The 6,283-nt window shown below is 39.7% G+C and overlaps 1 pseudogene across 1 annotated transcript; it reads left to right on the top strand.

The window, feature by feature from the left end:
* Positions 1-1,328: 1,328 nt before the first annotated feature.
* On the top strand, positions 1,329-5,175 carry LOC143883413 (glycosyltransferase BC10-like; annotated as a pseudogene). Its single transcript, XR_013252378.1, has 2 exons — positions 1,329-1,824; positions 4,370-5,175. The product of XR_013252378.1 is annotated as a glycosyltransferase BC10-like (transcript).
* The last annotated feature ends 1,108 nt before the right edge of the window (positions 5,176-6,283 follow it).

Below are 6,283 nucleotides of genomic sequence, written 5' to 3'. Positions count from 1 at the left end.
TGGACCAATGCCTCGATAGGCAAAATGATGCCTCGATGGGCGAGAATGGGCCTCGATGGGCAAGACATCATAAGTCGGCAATTATCGATACTCATGGAAATTGACTCTCTCAGGCACGAACCTCAAGGAATTGAGGCCCCTCAACTGAGTAGAGTGACTATTTCAGGCACGCACCTCGAAGAAAGGCACCTCAACTGAAATAGAAAATCAAATATTGAAATAGAAGTTAAAAGATAAACAGAATGGAAATGAAGAGAAGATAAAGAGAAGCGACGACTAGCGGCTTTTGATAGCAAATAGCAATTGTAGAACAAAAATGACATTGACAATTTCACTTTGAACAAGAGGAAGGGGTGTGCAAATATCACATTGGGGATACACCCTTTTTTTGCATAAGATGAGTTGGGCAGCATCAAAAGATAAACCTTCTTCAACTTTTGATCTTCTTGTTGTTTCTGTGTGAGTGGAGGAAGCAAAAATAAAATGGCAGAGAATAGAGAAAGAGGGATACGTTGGATGAAGGCTAGACGAGGAAAAAAAAAAAAGAGGAGCAAGATCTAGGCTAAGGGGATCAATGTTGGTCCGGACGGACGGCCGTCCGCCTGAGAACAAAAGCACTTGTGGAGAGGTCAAGCCAAGGTCATTGGCTTTGATACCATGTTAAATTTTGAAGAGAAGATTTTCTATTATTCTTGGATGCATTACAATCAAGCCCAATGAGTGTTTATATAGAGAACACTCAAGAAGATAAACATAGAAAGAGATATGACATGATTTGGGGAGATAATCCTAATCTAATCTTGTTACTTAATCTAGCATTCTTTCTTAATCTACCACCTAATCAAATCAATCTAAAATCTAACCCAATCAATCTAAAATCCACCCCAATCAATCTACGATTTGATTTTATTCTCTAATACCGACCACCTACTTGCTGGCAACATTTCTGAGTTTAGTTAAAACAACCCATTTTGGTAGCCACCCCACCTGCCTTCCAGACAGCAGAAGGAAAAAATATAGTAAATCAAGAAGAAAGATGCATGGAAACTTGATATAGTTGAGGAATCAGTACAATGTTTAAATAATTGCACAAAGTCAGATTGTATTTTCTTTTTTAATTGTGTCATGAGAGCCTTTTTGGAACTATAATAACCTTTGACAGCTGTTTAAATAATAAAAGACAAGACAAGTTAGTGCAATTATCAAAACAGGGTAATGCCACCATGGGTAGCCAAACAAAATCCACCCCACCACCCGACGCATTATATTTCCCAAAGCTCGCTCTCTCTCTCTCTCTCTCTCTCTCTCTCTCTCTCTCTCTCTCTCTCATGAAGAATCAGAAGAAACAGCAATGTCCATTTCCTTCCATTGATAATCCCTTCAATTCCCTATTACAACTCCTAAACCTTCTCTCTTATCTCCTCCTCTTTGGAGCTGGTTTGGCCACTGGAGTTATAACTAGTTTCTATCTTAATGGCTTTGAATTCAATTCCCAAACCACCAAAGTCACTTTCTTTCCTTCACCACTGCCACCATCTGAGTCACATGGGCATCCAATCAGTGTAGAGTTCAAACAAAATGTGATGCCGTTCAATCTGGAAGGCGTCGATGGTTCCACGAATCCGCAAATACCCGTATAGACGGATTCCTAAGGTTGCTTTCATGTTCTTGAGTAGGGGGGCATTGCCTTTGGCCCCTTTATGGGAGAAATTCTTCAGAGGGAATGAAGGGTTCTACTCAATTTACCTTCACTCGGATCCTTCGTTTAATGAATCCGAGTTGCCTGAAAATTCTGTTTTCCGTGGACGAAGGATTCCGAGCAAGGTCAGTTTCTTTCATGGTTTGTTAATTCTTTATTCAATTTTCCAAATAATACTATTATTGTTGTTATTAGTAGTGGCAGTAAATTTATTGGCGTGGTGAGTTTCTTCCCATCTCTAAACTCTTTTGTGTCATCATGAACTCCGTTATCTTGACCGTGCTCTTGTCTGTGTTTTGCCCTACAAAGTCTATCAAAACTTCTCTCACTCTCCTTAGTTATGGCCAGTCAACTATGCCAACCGAGTAGTCGATTGCATCATTCTGAGTCAACTAGGATTTGCTCTGGGCGCATTCTAACCCACATCCACATTTTGAAACAGCAGGTTAACTATCCATAGCTTTTAAAGATGACTTGTGAGAAGTTTCCAACAGGTCTAACAACCTCTACCGGCATATTGTATGTGTAAGGTGAAGAGAAGAGGGCCAAAGTATGGATAGCATTCCCTAATCTTTATATGGAAGGAATTTAGTGTTATTTTGTTGTGAAAACACCGATCTAAGGTCAATGAAATCACAAAATCATGCAGAAATCAATGGATACATAGATCCAGAAAACAAGAGATTTGTGTGGGTGTTTTTGTATCATAAGGAGCCATAGATTTAATAATTAAGGAAAATGATATCAACACAACCATGTTTTATTAATTGGACAAACCCAACTTGTCGTCTTCTTTTAAAATTGGCATTTCAAAGCTTTTTGGGAAGTGAGGATGAATCGAAATATAGCTGCTACACCAAAACTGGGCGCAAAGAACCACTCAGGACTGACCTAGTGGATAAATCAGGAATACAAAAACAAAAACAGCAATTGGACCAGAGAATGCGATTGCAAAGACCAATCATTCAAAGCTTGTTTATGAATGTTGGATTTAATTTATATTGCACTTTCATTATCACAAAATAAACTCACGTCTAACAAATAACTTGGTAATTAGATGATCACATACATACATACACATTACATGGGCGATGCCAGAAATTTTGCACAAGGGGGGCAAAAATTATTTTCTATCTTACGGATGATTGGAAAGGGGGGCATATTTTTTTAAAAAGGGGGTAAGTATAAAAAAATATTAAAAAATAAAGGTATTTTTTTTTCCCAAAAAATTAAGGGGGGCAATTGTTAGGGGTGGCCAGAACCGAACCAGACCGGAAGAACCGAACCGGAACAGAAGAACCAAACCGGAACCGAACTGTTTAAAAACACTTTGGGTCCGATTCGGTTCCACTGATGGAGAACCGGACTTATTCGGTTCGGTTCCGGGTCTAATATTTTTGGTTCGGTTCTGGAACCGAAGAACCGAACTTTTGAATATATATATATATATATATATATATATATATATATATATATATATATATATATATATATATATATATGTTATATTTCTATTATACATATACTTATTAATATAAATTACTTATAATATTAATAAGTAATAGTTAATAGATACTATTCTTATACTAAGAAAGTAACTTATATTATAACTTTAATTAAAAGTTTTTTATAAATTATAATTAGTAATTAGTAATTAGCCATTAGAACCGGAGAACCGAACCGATTTTGTTCGGTCCGGTTTGGTTCGGTCCTACTATGTACTACGGTTCGGTTCGGTTCTTACGGTTCATGGAACCGGGAACCGAGAACCGAAAAAAAAAAAAAAAAAAAACCGAGAACCGAACCGGTTGGCCACCCCTAGCAATTGTCCCCCTTCCCTTTCAAGTGCCATCGCCCCCATACATATGTGCAATTACTCGTTCATGAAACAAATCAAAGTGCTTAAATGACAAGAAATTATTGGAAGACCCCAAATATCAGAATGGATGTCTGACCCAATCGTAAGTTGGGTGTAAACTTGGAGTTCTTTTGGATTTCAACTTTACACGCAAATTGCACTGAAGATGTAGTTGGGTTACACACCTAATTAAACAAAACCAACAAAAGACTAGAGTCCTTCAAATGTCTTAGATTGTTCATCTATTTATAATACATACTAAACACGTTTCTGTCCCTTGCCATTCGTATTCTTTCCTTGGAAATTTTTTATTGAAAAACTTTTTCTATGTATGTTTGAAGGATTTTAGTTCACACTTCATGCATAGCCTATGCGTAGCTAGGGGCTATCATTTTACAACACATATTTTGATAAGGTTAGACACATTTTAGCATGGGTGGGCCCACCAATTTTACACCTCACTTTTTGATATGGTAGAACCCACCCTCTCTTCCCAAACCCATGCCGACGGTGGGGCCCACCATTTTACTCACACATGCGCGGGCCCATCATCACACCTAAATCCTCAATAGGCCGGTGGGCGGCCCCACCATTTTACAACATGTTTTAATAAGGGTGGTCTCACCAACTCCATTCTGACCCATGCATCAGGTGGGGTCCACCATTTTACCTCATTGTTTGATGAGGTGAGTCCCACAATCTCGACTTCGCGAGGGTTCCAAGCAATTTACATGCACTGCATCATCTGCTGGAATTCTGCCATTTGCTTCAGAGAGAGTAGAAATTAAGTGTTTTTTTTTGGTTTAATGCAGGTGGTGCAATGGGGAATGTTCAACATGCTTGAAGCGGAACGTCGCCTCCTAGCCAATGCTCTCCTGGACTCATCGAACGAACGTTTCATCCTCCTCTCCGAGTCGTGCATTCCCCTCTTCAACTTCTCTACGATCTACTCTTACCTTATCAACTCTACCAATACATTTGTGGACGCCTTTGCGGGCCCAGGCCCCACTGGACATGGCCGATACAACAACCGCATGAAGCCACAAATCAAACTCTACCAATGGCGTAAGGGATCACAGTGGTTCGAGATGGACCGGGACCTCGCCATAGAAATAGTTTCCGACGGAAAATATTTTCCGATTTTTGAGAGGAATTGCAAGGCATTTTGTTGTGGAGAAGAGCATTACATGCCAACATTTGTGAGTATGAGATTCGGTAGGAGAAATGCCAATAGAAGTTTGACCTGGGTTGACTGGTCAAAAGGAGGTCGCCACCCTGCTTGGTTTGGGAGATGGGATGTGACCATTGAACTTTTGGGAAGAATGAGGAAGGGACGGAACTGTAGGTACAATGGGAGCAAAACGAGAGTTTGTTTCTTGTTTGCAAGGAAATTCTTGCCCAGTGCTTTGGATCGGTTGATGAGGTTTGCACCAATGGTGATGGGATTTAATTCACATAAGCCCATTGCTTAATAATTTCATAAATGAGAAGTAAGTGTTTTTATTATTTGATTATTTGTTGTAATAAGTAAAAGAGAATGATTAGAAATCTTGCAATAAAAATTGAATTTTGAATATGTCTTGGATTAAACAAAATAAGATTTTTTTTCTTTTTCCATAACTCGCTATTTCCATGTAATTTTGAGAATCTACATTTAAAAAGAAAAAAATGGATTAGTTGTGAGAAATTCAAGTGTGCTGCCTCCTTTTGGTTGATACCTCTTGTTGGTGCTAAAATCCTCTCCGATCGAAAAAGCTTTGATGGAGCTTTGATTGCGCACGTCCTGCACTCAAAGAACACACGTTAGTTGTCCCAGAGTTTGGACTCCGGGAGACCACTCTGATGTTGAAGTCAGAAATTGGTAGAGAAGCAGATTAACAATTCTTGTGAATTGTAGAAGATGCGTACATTTGAGCGTGGATGTCCTTTTATGGAGGAGGAACCGTAGGTAGTAGGGGGTTCAAGTTTGGCCCTGTGAGCCTTGATCCGCCCCTAGCCGAACAGGGTCTGGGCTGGATTTTCCCACCCTAAGGGCGGGCTTGGGTTCATTTTTTAGGCCCTAACTCAAAGTTGGGTTGGGCTGAGGGTTGATACCTCGGGCCAACCCGGCCCTGTTTACACTTTTACATAAATGTATTCTTGTGCAACAACCTCCTTTCTCTTCATTTATTGGTGCCAATTAACTTACTACCGCTTTTATGTTGGAATGTTGTATTGGAAATTGATTTTTATGTTCTCATTTCTCCATCTATTGGGTTTTGGTTCTATATTTATGTAACCAAAAATCACATATATCAAATAGATCGTGTAGAAGTATTTTGACAATAAAATAGACCGAAAACATGTAAAATTGCCCGGCCCGGTCCGACTTAATCAGGGCCAATCAGGGTGGGCAAGGGTTGGGCTGAGCCTATAGGGCGGGCATTGAGTGGAGGTTTTTTTGCCCTAACTCAGAGTCAAGGTGGGTCAGGGCTAAGATAATGGGATCCATGGTTGGGCTAGGGTTTTTAAAAACCCGGCCCAACCCGACCCTGTTGCAGCCCTAGTAGGTAGTGTGAAGAACTTACCTATTGGGGAGTCTTTCCTTATTGGTCTACTTCCCTATAAATAAGTTTCCAAGTTTATCTTGATAATCACCGAGTTTTCTTATAGGAATTGGTTTCTATTTGATGCCATCGACCTTTAAGAAGAGTTGCCGGTTCGGACTTCTCCTATGTGTTGAGATT

Source organism: Tasmannia lanceolata, unplaced genomic scaffold, assembly GCF_043159265.1.
Source record: "Tasmannia lanceolata isolate RefF3 unplaced genomic scaffold, GAP_Taslan_0.1 ptg000008l, whole genome shotgun sequence".
In the NCBI taxonomy this organism is placed as follows: domain Eukaryota; kingdom Viridiplantae; phylum Streptophyta; class Magnoliopsida; order Canellales; family Winteraceae; genus Tasmannia; species Tasmannia lanceolata.
The sequence above is the reverse complement of the archived record's forward strand: the minus strand, read 5'-3'. Positions and strand labels throughout refer to the sequence as shown.